The 22,714-nt window shown below is 37.3% G+C and overlaps 1 pseudogene; it reads right to left on the reverse strand.

Annotated features, from left to right (window-relative positions):
* LOC117307742 (proteolipid protein 2 pseudogene) overlaps positions 1-22,714 on the reverse strand; it is a 108,698-nt pseudogene that overhangs the window by 76,418 nt on the left and 9,566 nt on the right.

The raw sequence follows: 22,714 nt of genomic DNA on the forward strand, positions 1-22,714 counted from the left end.
CATCAACGTGAGACCCTGGCTCTACCGCCTCTTTCCAGTTCAAGGCTTGATCATGCGACCGGGGCCTAATTAATCAGAGTTGCTGTGATTGGTTCAGGAGTGAGTATGTGATCCTCTCCAGGCCAATGAGAGTAAGCCTTGGGTCTTTTCTAAAACAGGGGAGAAAAATATGTCTTCTTTCTGCCCAGTTTACTAAGCCCTTAAGATGTACCTTCCGAGTTGCTTCTGGCCACCTTTGCTAATACTCCCCGAGCTCATTTTCTCAGAGGAAAGCAGGGCCAAGAGATGGAGAGTGACTTGTGATGATGTTGTTTAAACACCTGAGGTCAAGTGTGCTTCTATACTCTGCTCTACCCATAGCTTCTTTACTTACATTGAGTAAAAAAAAAAAAATCCCTTTTTCATTTAAGCTAATTTGAATTGGGATTCTGTCACTTGCAACCAAAATAATTCTGACTAATGCAGAGAGTAAAGGTAGAGGGAATCAGGAGAAGTACATGATAGAGTTAACTTGTTCTCCAGGAAATGATAGCCTGCTTGGAAAGGAGAGGGAGGCAGCACATGTAAAAATAAACAGATAGTTAAATGTCAAATTATATGGTGTAGACTCTAAATGCTATATAACAGTAGCAAACACAGAGATCAACTTTCTCTGAAGTCCCTGGGAGAGGAGGTAATGGAGAAGGTAGAAACTGAGTCAGCCTTAAAGGGTAGGTAGGAATTTGAATAAGGGAGAAGGTCAAGGGAGAGAATTCCAGGTAGGAAAAGCCTGAAGGCAAAACACTGAACTGCAAAGGGTGCATTGTTGAGAGTAGGGGATAATAAGGAGGTCAGGCAGATTGGAGTGGAGGTGTGGTGTTAGAGGTCACCGACAGCAAAGCTGCAGACCAGGTGTTGGGACTGGGACCAGGTGTTGTTGGCCTTGAATACTGAGCAGAACATTTGTAATTTTGGCGGGGCAGGCATTAGGGAACCACTATATAAATTTGAATGGGTGATTAAATATTAAACAGGAACATTTATCGGGCAATGTTGTGAATGATGGGTAGATTTGGGAATATGGGAGAGACTGAAGTCAGTGTGACTAGGTGTGTAGCCCCGGTAGTGGTTAAATGTTACAGACCTGCCAATTTATTATTATGAGGAGGTCTTTCACTGCCTTGGTTAAAGTTGTTCGTAGGTATTTTATTCTTTTTTATAAGATTATAAATGGGATCGTTTTCTTAATTTCTCTTACTGATAGTTCATTATTAGTGTATAGAAATGCAACAGATTTTTGGATATTGCTTTTGTACTCTACAAGTTTACTGAATTTGTTTATTAGTTCTAACAGTTATTTGATGGAGTCTTTAGGGTTTTCTGTATGTAATATTAAGTCATCTGCAAATAGTGACAGTTTTACTACTTCCTTTGCAGTTTGGATGCCTTTCTTTCTTTTTCTTGACTAATTTCTCTGGCTAGAACTTCCAATACTATGTCAAATCAAAGCAGTGGGAATGGGTATCCTTGTCTTGCTCCTGATTTTGGAGGAAAAGCTTTCAGCTTTTCACTTTGGTGTATGATGTTAACTGTGGGCTTGTCTCTTGATTTATTTAAAAATAATTTTGGCTCACAAGAATGATGAGATGAAAAAAGTAAAGCATAATTAAGTTCTTTTTGAAGTCCTCTGTCAACAGTATAGTAACTACGCATTTAAAAAGCCAACTGAAATAAGATATAAGAAAATATTAACACATCAAGCATTTGTACAAAATCAGGATGTTCTAAGGCTTATTAACTAGTTGGCTTTTTTAAAATAATTAATTAATTTATTTATTTTGGGCTGCTTTGGGTCTTTGTTGCCGCACACGGGCTTTCTCTAGCTGTGGCGAGTCGGGGCTACTCTTTGTTGTGGTGCGCGGGCTGCTCACTGTGGTGGCCTCTCTTGTTTCAGAGCACGGGCTCTAGGCGTGTGGGCTTCAGTAGTTCCGGCATGGGAGCTCAGTAGTTGTGGCTCGCGGGCTTTAGAGCACAGGATCAGTAGTTGTGGCACACGAGCCTAATTGCTCCACAACATGTGGGATCTTCCCTGACCAGGGCTCGAACCCGTGTCCCCTGCACTGACAGGTGGATTCTTAACCACTGCACCATCAGGGAAGTCCCAATATTTTATTTATTTATTTATTTGGCTGCATCGGGTCTTATTTTATTTATTTATTTATTTGGCTGCACAGGCTTAGTTGCCCTGTGGCATGTAGGATCTTAGTTCCCGACCAGGACTCAAACCCAGATCCCCTGCATTTGAAGGCGGATTTGTAACCACTGGACCACCAGGGAAGTCCCAATACATTGTTAAAAGCAGGTTTAACTGTTACCTCTGAAATGTCTCCTATCCATCCCTGCCTTTCAATTTCCACCAATCCTGTTCAAGTTCAGACCCTCATACCTCTGCCCTGGGTTATTGAATTGGGTTCCTCCTTATTTCCTTGCCTTCTTTTTGTTTCTCTTTCCAATTCAATTCATGTATTGCTGCCAGATAATCTTCCTAAACTACAGCTCAGATCATACCAATTCCCTGCTACAAAAAGTTAACAATTTCCCATTGCCTTCCAAAAGCTTTAATGGAGTTTTCAAGGTCATCCAAAGGTATGTCCTCCACTTCCCTCCGCAGCCTTATTTCTCAGCACATCTTGCTTGCACGGCATACTCCACCAGATCAGATTATGCTTTCCTCCTTGGACAAGAGCATAGCTTTTCTGCCTGTCTGCCTTTACTCACACAATCCCTTTACCTGGGATACCCACCACACTAATCTCTGCCTGCTAAAATTCCCCCATTTCCTTCCAGACCTGACACTAAAAAACGTTTTATTTCCAAATTGTTTATCTCTAAAGCCTGTACTTTCTCTCTCCTCAGGGTTCTCACAGCTTTCTATTCTAACCTCTTAGAGCACATGTCACATTTAGTCTCATACACAATAGCTGAATATCTCTCTTCCCCCAGCTTGACAATGAGCAATTTGAGGGACCCGATCTTATTCATGTTTTATCCTCCACAGCACCAGTATAAACTTTACTTTTACTTTTGTCAATATTATGCATGCAGGGACTTCCCTGGTGGTGCAGTGGTTAAGAATCTGCCTGCCAATGCAGGGGACACGGGTTCCATCCCTGGTCCAGGATGATCCCACATGCCTCAGAGCAACTAAGCCCATGTGCCACAACTACTGAGCCTGCGCTCTAGAGCCCGCAAGCCACAACTACTGAGCCCACACGCCACAAGTACTGAAGTCCGCGTGCAACTAGAGCCTGTGCTCCGCAACAAGGGAAGCCACCGCAATGAGAAGCCCGCGCACCAAAACGAAGAGTAGCCCCTGCTCGCAGCAACTAGAGAAAGCCCATACACAGCAATGAAGACCCAATGCAGTCAAAATTAATTAATTAAAAAATATTTATACACGCATATAGTTGAAAGAGCCAACTAGTTCTATAAGGCTTATTAGGAAAATTAGTTCTCTTCCACTAATTCCCCTGTTATCTAGTAATTTTGCTATTTATCTCTATTTATGTAAATAATAAACTTATACTACTATTTTATGATTTTTTTAGTTTTAGACACTGTAATTGGAACTCCATTATGGAGGACAAAGATTTAGCTCTCTGTCACCCTGACTCCTGTGTTCCCACAACATCCTTGCATCCTTCCCATCCCTCCATCCTCCCAATGCAGTTACATTGTAATTTTTGTTAGATCCATATTATACATAAATGTATATAATACATAATTATATAATATATGTAATATAATGTATGTATTATGCAAATACTATTCACAGTCAAGCCATATAGGGAAATTATTATTACTTTTTCTTTTCTGTATCACTCTTTAGTTTCTTTAGGATTAATTATTGTATAGTTTCTTTTGCTTGCTTTGTTTTCTCTATATTTTCACTAATTCAACTCCAAGGTCTCCACTAATTGTCTAAATCTCTTAACACATTTGACATGCAACAGGTGTTCCATAAATTTAATCTTCTTAAGAATCCTTCCCTGAACTTTCTGGCTTGTTCTCATCTATCCTTGATAGCTAGGCATTATCTTGGACTATTTCTTCATCATCATTCTGAGGATTCTGTTTGCCTCTCTATTGTGTTGGATCCTTTGTTTCCTGTACTCTATATCTTGCATGTTTGTGATTTCCCCCTTTGTTTTAATGAAGTACATCCTCTCATAGTTTCCTGAGAAAGAATGCATGGAAGGTGAATCTTTGAGACCCCACATGAATGAAAATGTGTTTACTTGACCTTTCCACTTGATTGATAGTTTAGTTGGATCTAGAATTATCACTTGGAAATAATTTTCCCTCAAAAATTTGAAGGCATTTCTCCATTATCATCTAGATTTCAGTGTTGCTATTGAGAAGTTTAAATCTATTCTGGTTCTTGATTCTTTGTATGTGACCTGTTTTTTTCTCTCCAATAGCTTGTAGAGTCCTCTCTTTACCCCTAATTTTAATAAATTTCACAATGGTATGCTTTGGGGTGAGTATTTTTATTCACAGTGCTGGGCCTTTTCAATTAAAAATTTTGTATTATTCATTTCTAGAAAAAAATTTTAATTATTTCTTTGATGATTTCTGTCCTTCCATTTTCTCTCTTGTCTTTCTGGAACTCGTATTAGATGTGTATGTTGGATGTCTAGGGCTGGTGCTCTAGTTTTCTTAACTTTCCTTTCCAATTTTTCATTTCTGGCTTTTTTGCTCTACTTTCTGGAAGAGTTTCTAAATTTTGTTTTTCAATTTTTCTATTTAGGTTTTCATTTATACCATCACATTTTCATTTTCCAAGAGCTCTCTTTTTATCATCCTGTTCTTTTATATATTCAATATATTCTCTTATCTCTCTGAAGCTATTAATTCTTTGACATTTTCATCTCCATGCATAGTTCTGTTTTCTCCAAGTTTCTTTTTTAGTTTATTTGTTTTGGTTTTTATCTTCATGTCAGAGACTCTTCTCTAATGTCTGGTGGTCCTTAGTTATGAATTCACATTTAAGAGAAGAGCACTAAGAAGCTGGCAGGAGTCTGAGCACGTGGGTAGTGCTTCAGTGTAGGATGATCTGACTAGGTCAATCATTTGAGGGGTTTCTCCATCAATACCTTTATGTTTTTCCTCTTGGAGAGGTTTGCTTTCCCCAGAGAAGATCTTCTAATCACCTTCCTAGAGGGTAATGTCCAGATGCTAGAGTTCTCTGAGCTCAATGAGAAAAGAGGGCTTATAGCATTCAGCATGCAATTTACAGATGTTCACTTAATACCTCTGTCTTCAGAATAATTCCCTCACCTACAGCTGTACCTGGTGTGCCTAAGGCCTGGGACTTTCTATTTTACCCTCTGCAAAGAATAAACCTCCACTATTTTGCCAGGTGAGAGAAGACAGTCATCCAGCCATGTGGAATTGAGGAAGAGATCTAAGAATTTAACTGCTTCATAAAGTTTCAACTTAGCTTCCTATTTCGAGCCCCAACTTCCAGCCATTCCTGATGTCACCAATTCCCAAGTCTTTTGGAAGGTCTTTGTAAATTGAGTTACTTCTAGGTTTTCCCCACTGCCAGTTTAGGAATTAGCTTTCTCAGATCTGCTAGGTTAGGTGCCAGACATCCATCTGTTTCCAGCTTCCAGAGTTTTGTTCCTGTTGTTCCCTTTCTGGTCCTTTATGTCCTAATGCATTTCTAGCTTCAAAAAAATCCCTTTATTGTTCTTTTAATAGGGTTTCAATAAGATGCAAAAATAAATGAATGAGCTGAATTTGTCACTTTCACCAATAAGCTGACTTGGTTTGAAATATTCTATTCTTTCTAAAACTATATTGTTTTGTTTTATCTTGTTTTTGCACATAACTGAATGTTGTATTTGGGATTATTTTCCAGCAGTGAACATGCTTCAGTTCATGGTATAAGATAAATTGGTAACCTAACACTATGCCTTTAGCTTGGGTTTAGTCAGAAATTTGGGGACCAAACTGCAACAAAGAAGGGAACACACATCTGGCCCGAGTCCTAAATACATATTTCTAAACTTCCTTAACCTCCAAACCCTAGGATGCATCTGATTAGGTGTGGCTCTAGCTATTCCAAATAAGAAGCTGGTTGTTAAAATCTAGTTAAATCTAGTTAAAATCTCATGGATCACTGGGTATAGCAGCATAGTGGGATTAGTGAGTGAGGGGACATTTACTTGGCATTTCACATTCTTAGCTGCTTTTTTTGTTTTTTGGCTATGAGTATATATTGCATTTACAAAAATAAGTTCTAATTTCTCCAGATCATTTATTCATTTATAAATATTTTTGAGGGCCAGCTGTGTGCCAGGAACTTGGTAACAAAACAGGTAAAAAGCTCATTCCCTTGGGGAGTTTATATTCTAGTGGATAACAAACACTTACGTAGCACTAATTATGAGTCAGGCACTATTTCAGCCCTTTAAACATAGTACTTTATTTAATGAAACCCCACTTTTTTATACAGCTTTACTAAGCTATAATCCACATACATACAATTTACCCACTTAAAGTGTTCAGCTCAATGGCTTTTAATATATTTAGAGTTGTGAATCCATCACCACAATCCATTTTAGAACATCTTCATCACTCCATAAACTGCACACCCCCTATCTGTCATTCCCTAGTCTTTTTATCCCACCAGCCCTAAGGCAATCACTAATATACTGTATGTCCTATAGAGTTGCCTGTTCTAGACATTTCATATAAATGGAGTCATAAATATACGGTTCTTTGTGACTGGCTCCTTTCACTTCATATAATGTTTTTGAGGTTCATCCATGTTGTAGCATATATCAGTACTTAATTCCTTTTTATTGCCAAATAATATTCTGTTGTATGGTTATGCCTCATCTTGTTTATCCATTCATCAGTTCATGGACACTTGGTTGGATTGCTTCTACTTTTTGTCTACTATGAATAATGCTGTCATGAACTTTCATATAAAAGTTTTTATGCAGATGTACATTTTCATTTCTCTTTGGTATATATCTGGGAGTAGAATTGCTAGGTCATATGGTAATTCTATCTTTAAATGTCTGAAGAACTACCAGACTGTTTTCCAAAATGGTTGTACCATTTTACATTCTCACCAGCAGTATAATTTCTCCACATCCTTACCAACACTTGTTATTGTCCATCTTTTTAATTATAGCCATGTTAGTGGATGTAAAGTAGTATCGTATGTGGTTTTGATTTGCATTTTTATGATGGCAAATGATACTGAATATCTTTTCATGTGCTTTTTGCCCATTTGTATATCTTCTCTGGAGAAATGTCTGTTCAAATCATCAGCCAATTTTTCAATGGGTTATTTATCTTTTTGTTATTGAGTTGTAAGAATTCTTTATCTATTTTAGATACAAGTCCCTTATCAGATATATAATTTGTACATATTTTCTCCCATTCTGTGGGGTTTTTTCACTTTCTTGATTTTGTCCTTTGAAGAAAAAAAGTTTTTACTTTTGATGAACTCCAATTTAGCTATTTTTCCTTTTGTTTCTTGTGCTTTTGCTGTAATCCATCCCCATTTTAAAGGTAGGAAAACTGGAGCTCAAATTTGCCTAATGTCATAGAATGAGTAAGTATGGGAGCTGGAATTCAAACCCAAGAAGTCTGGTTCCAAGATTCTATACACTTAATTGCTTCACTATGTTGCCTATTACGAGTATGATTTCTCCCAGTTTATTTCATAATTTTAGAGATAACTACTTTAATTGGAATTCTAAAATTCTGTTTATGTCTTGTAGATGTCTACTGTAAGGAAGTCATCATGAATGAAATAACAAGACATTCTTGTTTTATCTTTTCAAGTTGTTTTTATCATAAGAGCAATTTAATTCTCATCAGAGTTTGTGATAAAAAAGTAAAATTAAATGTGACGGCTGCTGAATATTTCAGTTTGCTATAATTTATAATTTGTTTATTATATAGATAGATAAGCATGACCCAACTCTACTTATTTGTCCAGCCTTATCTCCTGCTAACCTCCAACCACATTAATTGCCTTCTCTATTCCTAAAGTAATCTGTTCCTGCTACCCTTACCTTTAACTCCTATATGCTTCAGGCCTCAGCCTAAATTATCAATTTCTCAAGAAATTTGTCACTGCTTCTCTAAGTTAGACTTTCTTAATATATGCTTTCATAGCTCTCTATATTTTTCTTTGATGACACATACTATAATTGTAATCATGTTTTTCTTTGTATGTCTGTCTCCACCAGCACATTTAAACTTGACAGGCATCTTAATTACTTGTGCACCATTTTATCCCCAACAACTAAAAAAGGGCCTTGCACATAGTGACCACTTTGTTTTTATTTGTTAATCAACTATATGCACACAACTAATAACTTTAAAGCTAATAAGCCAAATTATTGACCTGACTCTACCAACTGGGAAATGGAAAATTGAGCAAATTTATTTACAGACCACTAAAATAATAGTATATTAAAGGTAGTTTTTAAAAAAGGTAATAGCCCAGTGATTGAAAGTGTATTTGTTTATATATGTTCTGCCAATCAAGAATTGGGCATCTTAAGGAATTAACAAAATGATGTTTTCTGAAACTGGAATGGACAACCTACCTCCTTTGCCTCAGATCCCATCCCGCTTTCAATGTTCACTTGCTGTCCCATTTTCTTCACAAAGTCTTCTTTTATGACTGAAACTCCCTATGACTTTTCCCCCTTCACTGAATTTCTGTTGCAGTTAAAGTCTAAGGTCTCCAAGTCAGCACTGGATCATATATAATGCCTTGTACTGTTCACAATTGTTTTCTTTTAATTTAAATATTTATTTATTTATTTGGTTGGTTGGTTGTGCCAAGTCCTTAGTTGTGGCATGCGAACTCTTAGTTACAGCATGCATGTGGGATCTAGTTCCCTGGCCAGGGATTGAACCTGGGATGCCAGCTTTGGGAGCATGGAGTCTTAACCACTGTGCCACCAGGGAAGTCCCCCACAGTTGTTTTCAATGTTAGTCTTATCACACTTTATTAGATTGTAAATCCATTGAAGAGAGGAACCATACTTTTATTCATCTTCTATACCCCACAGTGCCTATAGCAGTGCTGAAAACATGCTGTCTATACAATCAACACACATTGGTTTGTTTGTAGGCAAAAACAATGAGTTAATCTAACAGTATTGGTCCATATCAATCAAAGATGTATACATAGCAAAAGTTGTATTGATAATTCCTGGGAACAGTGGAAAATCTCACTTTGTGGCTACTGGGTTTGTTTAAACCCTTTTAGTACAGAGTTTGTCCTCTAACAAAATTCGGGCTGGATCATCAGTGACAGGGAGGGATAGGGAGTTTCCTTTCTTCCTTTTCAACTTTTTTAGGGTTTTGCCATAAAACAGGCTAAAACATAATTAGAACTATCCACACTCTGGGATCAGCTTCTCTTTGAGAAAGACAATTTAATTGAATGTCAGAAAAGCAGCTGCTTTGTACTTGTGGGGAATGTATTTAATTAATCTGAAGCCAAGCAAATAGAAACAAAACCAGGCTTCCATTTTATTATTGAGTAAGGCCCATTTGATCTCCAAATAGATTTGGGGCATGACATGTACTTGTCCTGCTGATTTGATAAGCTTCTCCCTGATCCACTGGAATGTTGGTAGGTTCAAGCAGTGTCTTATGAGCAAAGGCAGCCTAGCTTACCATGGACCCCTAGACAATACTGCCAAGAGGGAATTGCTAGCCATACAAGCTGAGAAAGAGGGAGTTCTGAAGGTAGAAAGAAGGTGAAAGGCTGGGTTCCTTTTCCAATCTTTTAGGCTGATTATTTCCCCCTATTCCACGCAACTAGTCTTTTGTGAGTCATTCAAAAGTATTTCTTGAGAAACTATCATGTGTCTAAGGTAACTCAGAAGAAAAGTAAGAATTAGTTCTAGCATTCTAGGAGCTTGCAATCTGTTTAGGGTGATAAGATATACACATGGGCCAGGTAAGTAACAATAGATGATATAATTTGATTACATACTGATCAGAAAAAGGCAAAATCACTGAATGGGAGTTGTCAGGGAAGACTTTGCAGGGTGGCTGGAAACCCTACTGAAATTTGAAAGAGATATGTACAGTGATATTTTCGTAGCTAGGTCATTAACAGGTAACTTACCCTCCCCCCAAATTTAATTTACCTCAGATGCCTAGTTACTTGATTTACAGAAACCAATTTAAGAGCCAGGGAAGACTGGAGTATGTAGGATTTTTTACCAAGGGTCTAGCTGCAGAAACCAAGGCAAGTCTAGATTGTTTTTGCCTATGATTACTGATAGTGCAAAGCAAAGTTTCAATAGGAAGAAATAATTGCAGTTGCAAACTTAAAGAACATGTTCATTTTCTTCCTCAGGTAATCCAAACCAAATTGTAGTTATGGGTAAATCTGTATGATACTAGAACACTGAAATTGTGCCAAGTACATAATTGAAGCCCAATAATTTTTTTGGTATTAATTTTATAGTCTCTTGATTCTCTAGTGTTTCTCCAAAGATACTGCCTTAGAGACAATTTTTTTGTGCTTAAATTTATCTATTAAATGGGCTCTGTTTGATATATGGTGGAAAATTACCTGATTAAAATAATAGTTAAGTCTGAGAAAAGTTATCTTTCAATTAAATGAGGCCTGAATGTTTATTTGTGAGTTTGCCATCTGATAATTGCCGGAGAGTTTTTTTTTACATAAAAGAGACCAAAAAAAAAAAAAGATGCCAAGTCACGTTTGTTTGTTTCAAGAATCTGCAAACACTCACTTTTATGGTAGAAAAAATTCACCCTACACTGAGATGTCATAGCCTCTGAGGTTTTGTAAGACCCCTGCTGATTGACCCTACCCTTGACCTTAGCTCCAAAGCCCAACTCCATTCTGGCATGTTGATGTAGAGAATTTATTTATGTTAACAATAGGGAGTCAGAATTCCAGGAATATTCTTACAAAAAGCTCCAAGATGTATTTACCAAATCTTCAAGCCTACATGACTGGGAGGCCTCCACTAACACACAAAGTGGATTCTAGTGAATGGTTGCTATCAAGGGCTATGTGGATGTGGTTCAGCTCTAAGCAGTAGGACCTATAGGGGTGTGAGAGAGTTCCACTAGAAATGGCCTTTTTGATCATCAAGGAAAAAAATGAAAATAGGAGATAATAGCAGATTCTTTTTGATAAAGTAGGGGGTGCAATCCTATAAGTAATTCAGGTAACATTTATCAAAGCAGGGAGGCAGTCTTAGGGCCAATTCTCCATTTGACCTACCTGCCTCTATCTGATGATTCCTATTCTTTCTCATGAATCCTGCTGATTTTATAGGATTGTAAAGTGCAATTTACTATGCATTTTTACTTTTTAAAACACTTTACTTTTTAAATTTGAATTGAACAACATGCTCATTAAACATTTGTAAAATGCTAAAAAATACAAAAGGGAAAAATTAAAATTACCCATATGATGCTGGCTAAACACATCTACTAGTAATAATTTAGTAAATTAGTTTTCTTGGTGGGGGGAGGGGCAATCTCTTTTTATATACAATTTTCTCATGCTTTTAAAATATACTACTTTTTATAAAAATTTTCCTTATTATTCAATACATTTTCCTAAGATTTTATTATAAAAATTGTGAAGCATAAGAAGAGTCAAAAACATTTTACTATGAACACCCATGTTCTCATTGCTTAGATTCATAAATATTATAGTTAATATTTTACTATAGGGACTTCTGGGGCTGCACAGTGGTTAAGACTCTGTGCTCCCAATGCAGGGGGCCCAGGTTCGATCCCTGGTCTGGGAGCTAGATCCCACATGCATACTGCAACTAAGAGTTCACATGTCACAACTAAGGAGCCCGCCTGCTGCAACTAAGGAGGACATGTGCCTCAGTTAAGGAGGCTGTGAGCCACAACTAAGGAGTCTGCTGGCTGCAACTAAGGAGCACACCTGCTGCAATTAACCTGGTGCAACCAAATAAATAGATAATAAATAAAATATTTTAAAACTATTAATATTAATATTTAATATTAAAATATAAAATATTTTAATATATTTTAAAATATTAAAAAAATAAATAAAATATTTTAAAAATATATGCTTTGTCGCATATCTAGCTCTCTATTCATCCATCAATCATCTTATTTTTGATGTATTTCAAAGTAAGCTTATAGATATTAATTTCATGAACAGTCCTTGGAGTGAAATATTATTTTCTTTTAAATTATTTCCCTATTATTGACTGCTCAATTCTCATTTTCCACTATTTTACATAAGACTTCATAGGAAGGATACACTTCTGTGGTTTAATAGTAGTGTCTGGCTGGAGTAGAAGAGTAAGACTGAGAAGATAGATACGGACCATATTGTGGAAGGCTTTGAATGCCAAGGAAATTATAGCAAAATGTAGTGTAACAGCTGTATTCTTGGAATCAAATAGATCAGACAATTATTAGGTAATTGACCCTGGGAAAAAGTATTAAACGTCTCTGAGGCTCTGTTTCCTCATCTGTCAAGTGACAAGAGTATTATTTGTCTTGTGGGTAGTTGTGAGGGTTAAGTAACATGTATGCACTCTATCTGTATTTCATGAACAGAAGATTTCCCAAAACAATAGTTTCATGAAAATTTCAGAAAAGGACTTCCCTGGTGGCGCAGTGGTTGAGAGTCCGCCTGCCGATGCAGGGGACGCGGGTTCGGGCCCCGGTCTGGGAGGATCCCACATGCCGCAGAGCGGCTGGGCCCGTGAGCCATGGCCTCTGGGCCTGCGCGTCCGGAGCCTGTGCTCTGCAATGGGAGAGGCCACGGCAGTGACAGGCCCGCGTACCGCAAAAAGAAAAAAAAAAAATTCCTTGGAGGCTTTACAGTAATAGTACAGAAACATGATCAGACCTGGATTGTAGGTAGCTTAATCTTGTAGAATTATGTGTGATGGATAAGAGTAAGGGAGAAAAAGTTACAGAGAGGTAGATTTGATTCAATTTAACATTTACTGAGTATGTATGAAATGCAGAGCACTATGCTAGATGCCTTGGAAATACAGAGCAGAGTGAGATCTTGACAGTTACCATAAAGGCTTGTAATGGATAAAACAATTATGCAAACGAGCTATGAAACTGAGCAGAATTCATCTATCCATCCAATGAATATTTATTTTTCTCTTGTCCTACACCAGGCATAGTTCTAGGCGCTGAAGACAAAGCATGGAAAAAACCAGACAAAAATCCTTGCCCTCATTAGCACACATTCTAGTGGAGAAGACCTATAATGTACAAATAAATAATAAAATACAGATAATAAGTACTTGAAGAAAAGCAAAGCAATGTGAAGGGATAAAGCCATGTAAATAGCAGTGATGAGGGTGCTATTTTAGATAGCTTCTGAGAATGTGCTGTTTAAGCAGAGAACTGAAAAACTTTTAAGAAGTAAAATGTGTTACTTTCTGAGGGAACAGATTTCTAGGTAGAGTCAGCTGAAATGGCAAAGACCAGAGGCAGGAGTGGGCTTGGAGGAACACCAGGGAGGGGAATAAATGTGATTGGAATGGAGAGAGAAAGAGGGAACGTGGTAGGAAGTCAGGTTGGAGAGATTGGCCGGGCTCAGGTAGGGCCATTGAGGCCTTGGTAAGGAGATTTGCTCTTATTCTGAGTAAGTGGGGAACCAGTTGGGGGTTTTGATAGGGGAGTGATGTGATCTGTCTCAAATTTTAAAAGATGATCCCCTTGACAGCTCTGTGGAGTACAGCCTGGAGAGGGGGCTGTCGCGGGGAGAGGGCAAGTCAGTGAAAACTAGGAGGCTGCTGCAAATGTCCAGGGTCTCAGAACAAGGTGGTAACAGTGCAGAGAGTAAGAAGTGGTCAGACTTGGGCATATTATTAAGGCAGGGTCAAGAATATTTCTTGACAGATTGAATGAGCGGTGTGAAAGAATGAGAAAAGTCAAGGATGACTCCAGATCTTGACATGGGGTGACACGAGTGCTTTAATTAATAGAAAAATGAGCAAAGAGTTATGGTAGCACATAGGACAAGCAGTTACTTTTGACTGGGGTTATGGAGAAAGAGTAGATGAGCACTGAAGCGTGAATAGCCTTGCTGTACTAAACAGGTACCCAGGGTGCAAAATTTAGGGAGGCTCTCACTCCCAGGGTGGTGGAAATGCAGGGTTGGCACCTGAAAGTGATGCTTCCTTACACTTTGTACCCTAGGGCCTTGTTTGCCTCACCCTTAGTGCCGGCTCTGGTACTCGAAGAAGAGGTAAATGAGCACTTAGGCTGAAGAAATGGCAGGAGCAAAGACAGGAGACATAAGAGGCTTGCTAAAAGATGGCTAAAATTCTCTGGACAAGAAGAGTTAAAAGTGTTGGGAAACCAGAGAAGCTTCTAGGCTGTTATGCCTAGGCAGCTCCCTATCCTCTCCTGTTTTTGTGTGTGGGAGGGGCGGAGGCCCCAAGGGTAGCCTTCTTGTCTTTCCTTTTTTATGTTGCCATTGTCCTTGCATTCTTTGTCATTTTCTTTAACAAGACTGGCTTTAGAGTCTTGGAATTTCCATAAATTCCTTCTTCCTCAGATGCCCAAAGGCAAACAACCTGTTCCTTAGTTTGTTTTTTTTTTTTAATAAATTTATTTATTTATTTAGGGCTGCATTGGGTCTTCGTTGCTGTGCGTGGGCTTTCTCTAGTTGCGGCGAGTGGGGGCTACTCTTCGTTGCGGTGCGCAGACTTCTCATTGTGGTGACTTCTCTTGCTGCGGAGCACCGGCTCTAGGCGCCAGGCTTTAATAGCTGCGGCATGTGGACTCAATAGTTGTGGTGCACGGGCTTAGTTGCTCTATGGCATGTGGGATCTTCCCGGACCAGAGATCGAACCTGTGTCCTCTGCATTGGCAGGCAGATTCTTAATCACTGCGCCACCAGGGAAGTCCCTGTTCCTTACGTTTTATGGAGTTTACTGTTAATCACTAAAGAATCTAATAAATATAGAGAAATCACAAAGCTAAAAATTCCTAATATACAGAATATGAAAAAAGCTCATACAACTTAATACCAAAAAAATGAACAATCCAATTTTAAAATGTGCAAGGGATCTGAGTATAAACATTTCCCCCAAGAATACATACAGATTGCCAAAAGGTACATGAAAAGATGCTCAACATCACTAATCAGGGGAATGAAAATCAAAACCACAATGAGATACTACCTCACACCTGTTAGAATGGCTATTATCAAAAAAGATAAGAGATAACAAATGCTGGCATGGATGTGGAGATAAGTGTACTCATGGTGGCAATGCCAATTGGTATAACCACTATGGAAAACAGTATGGAAGTTCCTCAAAAAATTAAAAATACATGGTCCAACATATGGTCCAACAATTCCACTTCAGGGTATTTATCTGAACAAGATGAAATTACTAACTTCAAAAAATATATACATCTTCACATCATTGCAGCATTATTTACAATAGCCAAGATATGGAAACAATATGTGTCCATCAACAGATGAATGGATTAAGAAAATGTGATCTATATTTATATAAAATGGAATATTATTCAGCCAAAAGAAGGAAATCTTGCCATTCGTAACAACAGGGATGGACCTTGAGGGCATTACGCTAAATGGAATAAGTCAGCCGGAGAAAGACAAATACCATACGATCTCACTTCTATGTGGAATCTAAAAACAGAACAAAGGGAATTCCCTGGTGGTCCAGGGATTACGACTCTGTGCTTCCATTGCGGGGGCCATGGGTTCAATCTCCCATCAGGGAACTAAGATTCTGCAAGCCGTGCAGCGCAGCCAATAAATAAATAAATAAATACAAAACCAAAACAACAACAACAAAAAACCACCCCAAAAACCAAAAGAACAAGCTCATGGATACAGAAAACAGATTGGTGGTTGCCACGGCGGGGGTTTAGGGAGTGGATGAAATGGGTGAAGGGAGTCAAAAGGTACCAACTTCCAGTTATAAAATAAATGTGCTATAATGTACAATATGGCAACTATAGTTAATAATACTCTATTGCATATTTGAAAGTTGCTAAGAGATTAGATCTTAAAAGTTCTCTTCACAAGAAAGATTTCTGTAACTATACGTGGTGACATATGTTAACTAGACTTACTGTGGTGATCATTTCACAATATATACAAATATTGAATCATTATGTTGTCATTACGTTTCAATCATTACTTGAAACTAATATAATGTTGTCAATTGTACCTCAGAATAATTGTATTGATGAAAAACAAGAAAAAGGAAAGAGAAATTCCTTAAAGTTTTTAACAGCCTTAATTATGACTTCATGCCTGAGATAGTTGTAAATATGAATCCTCTTGAGAAACCTCTGTATTAATTTGCTCAGGCTGCCATAACAAAGTAACACAAATTGGGTGGCTTAAACAACAGAAATTTATTGTGTCATAGTTTTGGAGACTGGAAGCCCAAGATCAAGGTGTCAGCAGGCTTGCTCCTTCTGAGGGCTGTTAGGGAAAATCTCTTCTATGCCTCTCTCCTGGCTTCTGATGGTTTGCTGACAATTTTTAGTGTTCTATGACTTGTAGATGTCTTCCCCAATCTTGCCTTTATCTTCACATGGTGTTCTCCCTGTGTGCACGTCTGTGTCCAAATTTCCTTTTTTATAAGAACTTCAGTCTTATTGAAGTGGCCCACCCCACTTCAGTCTGACCTCATCTTAACTAATCGCATCTACAATAACCCTATTTCCAAACAAGGTCACATTCTGAGGTACAGGTGTTAGAACTTCAAAATATTAATTTTGGGAGGACAAAATTCAACCCATAACAATCTCCCTCTGCAGTGTTTTATTCCTGAAGGTAGATGGTCAAATCTCTTCTCCTTTAACATTTAAGCCTTAAGATCCCAACAGGCTAATTTTGCATCTTTTCTTAAGGACAAAGAGAAGCCATCAAAATGTTCTTAGAGGCACAGTAGACTCTGGAAACAGATTGCCTGGGTTCATGTATCTTAGATATACCACATATTGACAGTGGTGCCAGGGAAAAATCTTTTAGCCTATTTGTTCCTCAGTTTCCTTTTATATAAAATGACGATAATAATAGTACTCAACACATAAAGTTTTATCAATTAAATTAGTTAAAAGAGCTTAGAAGAGTGTCTAGCCTATCTTGAGCACTGTGTAAAAATTGCCATACATATATATTTTGAACAGGGGAGGGATATGTGTAGATTTTTATTTTTAAACACCACTCTGGTTTCTGTGGAGAAGACTGGATTGCAGGCAGGCCTGAGTGAATGCAAAGCTAGCCAAACTTCTGATGGAATGGTCCAGGAGAAGGATGCTGCTGACTGCTAGACTGGGATGGGTACAGGAAGATGGAGAGAAATAGACTGATTCAAAACCAATTTAATAGTAAAACAGAAAGTTTTAAAAAATCCCACCAGGGTAGAATGTTAGTTTTCAGTTAGTCTCTGTATTTTTTTTTTAAAAAATTTATTTTTTAACATCTTTATTGGAGTATAATTGCTTTACAATGGTGTGTTAGTTTCTGCTTTATAACAAAGTGAATCAGCTATACATATACGTATATCCCCATATATCCTCCCTCTTGCGTCTCCCTCCCATCCTCCCTGTCCCACCTCTCTAGGCAGTCACAAAGCACTGAGCTGATCTCCCTGTGCTATGCGGCTGCTTCCCACTAGCTATCTATTTTGGTAGTATATATAAGTCCATGCCACTCTCTCACTTCGTCCCAGCTTACCCTTCCCCCTCCCTGTGTCCTCAAGTCTATTCTCTATGTCTCTGTCTTTATTCCTGTCCTGCCCCTAGGTTCTTCATAACCATATTTTTTTCTTTAGATTCCATATATATGTGTTACCATATAGTATTTGTTTTTCTCTATCTGACTTACTTCACTCTGTATTTTTGATTACTCATTTCTGATGACCTCCGAACTGAATGATACTCAGATCACTGGGCATCTGACTCATCCTGGGGATCCCCTCACAGTTCTGAACTAAAAGGAGAAAGTCAAAAAGGAAAAGTGAGGATTTCTTGGCACAAACATGGTTGAGAATATGTAGTATTTGCCCACTGGTTGAAGGTGGTAGAGAAGGGAATGTGAAGAAACTAACTATGACTTTTGAACCTGATTTGGCCAGCAAGATGGTCATGTCAGTGAAAAATGTATAATCAAGAGAACTAGGCTTGAGAAAAGGGATTAAAGTCAGCTTTTGACATCTTGAGTTCAAGGCCCTATGCTGAGTTTAAGAAAGTGGCAAACATCTAACCACCCGTTAGAGATGTGGACCTCCCTCTGAAGAGAGTAGATGAGCTAGAAAAGAGGTGATGATAGAAGATATGAAAGTGGATGAAATTGTCAAAGAAATAAATGTAGAGAGAAATTTCAGAGGAGTTATCAAAGAGTTATCAAAGAGCCAGACAAGAAAGAGTAAAAATATAACCAAGAAAATAACAGATCAAAAAAAAAAAAAAAGTAGAAGACAGTGTTAAGAGGGAAGAAACAGTGAAATGTTTTAAGTACTGCCTTGAAGTTGAAAAGAATGGGAACTAAGAGAAGGCTGTTGGATACGGCAGTTAGAGGATGGCAAGTCTTTGTTAATTGATGATATGAGACAGATCTAAAGGATTTAAATAGTGTGTGAGCACATGAGAAGTCAATGGTAGAATGTTAGGTTTAAAATGACAGGATAGTAGAAAACACAGGGAAAAATTTGTCGCATATATGGAAGTGTGATAAGCAATGTAGGAAATTCAGATCAGTGGAGGAAAACACTATTCAATAAATGGTGCTGAGATTATTGGTTATCCATATGGAAAAAATAAAATTGGAGTCTTACTTCATATTTGTAAAGAATTTAATTTTATCTGGAGTAAGAACTTAAATGTGAAAGGAAAAGCTTAAAATTTTTTCTAAAATGTAGGGAAATGTCTTTAAGACTTTGGAATAGGGAAAGATTTAAACAACTATAAACTATGAGAAGTAAAAGATTGATAAACACAAGTTCAAATTAAGAACTTCTGCTCATCAAAAGACACCATAAAGAGAGTGAAAATACAGGATGCAAAACTCAGAAAGGTACTTTCAACACAGACATACATATTTCAAGAAATTAATTTATGTGATCGTGGGAGCCAGCAAGTCTGAAATCTATAGGGTAGACCAGCAAGCTGAAAACTCTCAGGGAGGAGCTAATGCTGCCATTTTGAGGCAGGATTTCTTCTTTAGGTAAACCTCATTTTTGCTCTTAGGGCCTTTCAACTGATTTGATGAGGCCCATCCATATTATCAAGAGTAATCTCCTTAACTTAAAGTAAATTGACTGTAGATGTTAACTACATCTGCAAAATACCTTCACAGCAACACTTAGTGTTTGATTAAGTAACTGGGTACTCTAGCCTAGCTAGGTTGACACATAAACTAAACATCGCAGTCATGATCCCAAGCCACACACTATGAAATGTGCTTGCCAAATGCTGTTAAAGCTGGGGGCCATGAGAAAGAGGGTGCTTAAGAGTTCAATAGGAGCCTCCTCATGCTCTGGGTGAGACGGTCAGGGACTTGAAAACATGTTCAAGATTATTATTATTTTTTTAAATTCAAATATAGTTGGTTTACAGTGTTGTGTTAGTTTCTAGGGTACAACAAAGTGATTCGGATATATATATATATATATATCCTTTTTCAGATTCTTTTCCATTATAGGTTATTACAAGACATTGAATATTGTTCCCTGTGCTATATAGTAAGACCTTGTTGTTTACAAGATGCTTTTATTAAATGTTTATTTATTTATTTTCTTATTAGTCATCCATTTTATACACATCAGTGTATACATGTCAATCCCAATCTCCCAATTCATCACACCACAAGCCCCACCCCCTGCTGCTTTCCCCTCTTGGTGTCCATACGTTTGTTCTCTATATCTGTGTCTCAATTTCTGCCCTGCAAACCAGTTCATGTGTACCATTTTTTAGGTTCCACATATATGCGTTAATATACGATATCTGTTTTTCTCTTTCTGCCTTACTTCACTCTGTATGACAGTCTCTAGATCCATCCGCGTCTCTACAAATGACCAAATTTTGTTCCTTTTTATGGCTGAGTAATATTCCATTGTGTATATGTACCACATCTTGTTTATCCATTTGTCTGTCATTGGGCATTTAGGTTGCTTCCATGACCTGGCTATTGTAAATAGTGCTGCAATGAACATTGGGGTGCATGTGTCTTTTTGAATTACAGCTTTCCCTGGGTATATGCCCATTAGTGGGATTGCTGGGTCATATGGTAATGCTATTTTTAGTTCTTTAAGGAACCTCCATACTATTCTCCATAGTGGCTGTATCAATTTACATTCCCACCAGCAGTGCAAGAGGGTTCCCTTTTCTCCACACCCTCTCCAGGATTTGTTGTTTGTAGATTTTCTGATGAGGCCCATTCTAAATGGTGTGAGGTGATACCTCATTGTAGTTTTGATTTGCATTTCTCTAATAATTAGTGATGTTGAGCAGTTTTTCAAGTGCTTCTTGGCCATTTGTATGTCTTCTTTGGAGAAATGTCTATTTAGGTCTTCTGCCCATTTTTGGACTGGGTTGTTTGTGTTTTTAATATTGAACTGCATGAGCTGTTTATATATTTTGGAGATTATTCCTTTGTCAGTTGATTCATTTGCAAATATTTTCTCCCATTCTGAGGGTTGTCTTTTCGTCTTGTTTATGGTTTCCTTTGCTGTGCAAAAGCTTTTAAGTTTCATTAGGTCCCATTTGTTTATTTTTGGTTTTATTTCCATTACTCTAGGAGGTGGATCAAAAAATATCTTGCTGTGATTTATGTCAAAGAGTATTCTTCCTATGTTTTCCTCTAAGAGTTTTATAGTGCTACAAGATGCTTTTAACAGAATGTGGATTGGACTTCAGTAAAAGCTGAGAATGTTCCTATAGAAACCAAATTATATGTCACAGAACATCTGAGGGAAGTGGAGCTGAATAAGTAATGTAAGCATGTCATTTTAAAAAAATTGAAATATAGGTGATTTATAATGTTTCAGGTGTACAACAGTGATTTAGTTATATATATATATATATATATATATTCTTTATCAGATTCTTTTACAAGATATTGAATATAGTTCCCTGTGCTCTACAGTAGGCCCTTGTTTATTTATTTTATATATCATAGTGTGTATCTGTTAATCCCAAATTCTTAATTTATCTCTCCCCTCTTTCCCTTAAGTTTGGTAACCATAAGTTTGTTTTCTATGTCTGTGAGTCTGTTTCTGTTTTGTAAATAAGTTATTTTGTATCATATTTTAGTTTCCACATATAAGTGAAATCATATGGTATTTGTCTTTGTCTGACTTCATTTAGTATGATAATCTCTAGGTCCATCCATGTTGCTGCAAATGGCATTATTTCATTTTTTTATGGCTAATATTCCATAAACATGTCATTTTTGTCATTAACAACCTAGTCTCTAGGCCAAGGGAGACTGTCAGAAGATGGAAGGAGAGAAGGAACTTATGTCTAGATCACAGGGAAAATAGCCTGTGATACAGAAGCTTCACTGTGCATAACACTATCTTCTTAAAGGTCAAAAGCTAAAAGGAGACATGCCTGTGGGAAAAGGACATATCAAATTTGGTGAGAGTGTATTAAAAACAACAAAAAATCCAAACAGCTGGGACTGTCCAAATTCATTTTATCTGTTTAAAAAAATTAATCAATTAATTAATTTTTAAAAAACTTTTCCTAATTATTCCACTCTGCACTGTTCTTCAGCAAACAAAGGTAACTTCAAACAAAGACAAGCAATGATAAGAAAATATCAGCACGGAACATGTGTGTGTATTAAAAAAAACTGGAAAGTAATAAATAAATAAATGGAAAGGAAGAAAGAAACATAAGCAAAAAGGTAGAAAGAAAAACCCAATTTCTCAGGGGTTCATGACATTAGATTTGGCAATAATTTCTTGGATATGCCACCAAAAACATAGGCAACAAAAGTAAAAATAGAAAAAAATGACTACATCAAAATTTAAAACTTCTGTGCATCAAAGGACACAATCAACAGAGTAAAAAGGCAACCTACAGAATAAGGGAAAATACTTGCAAATCATGTATCTGATTTCTCAGAAAACCTATTGAAGGAAATGTAAGAAATTCCAACAACTAGTTCTATATGGTTTCAAAGAAATCACAGATATCAGGATCTTTCTATAAAAGGTGTCTACAAAGAGATTCAAACATGTAAGGAGGAAAGGATAACATATCCTAGAGTTTAAAAGCCAGTTAGCATAATAGTCTCAAGGTTCATCCATGTTGTAGCATGTGTCAGAATTTCCTTCCTTTTTAAGGCTAAATAATAGTCTATTGTATGTATGTAGCATATTTTGTTTGTCCATTCATTTGTTGATGGACACTTGGGTTACTTCCACCTTTTTTTTTTTTTTTTTTTTTTTACTTCCACCTTTTGACTATTGTGAATAATGCTGCTATGAATGATGGGTGTATAAATATCTCTTTGAGACTCTGCTTTCAATTCTTTTGCATATGTACCCAGAAGTAGAATTGTTGGATACCATGCTAATTCTATTTTTAATTTTTTGTGATTTGCTATACTGTTTTCCATAGTGGCTTCACAATTTTATATTCCCGCCAGGAATGCAGTAGGGTTCCAATTTCTCTACAT

Source organism: Tursiops truncatus, chromosome 13 (assembly GCF_011762595.2).
Source record: "Tursiops truncatus isolate mTurTru1 chromosome 13, mTurTru1.mat.Y, whole genome shotgun sequence".
Lineage (NCBI taxonomy): Eukaryota > Metazoa > Chordata > Mammalia > Artiodactyla > Delphinidae > Tursiops > Tursiops truncatus.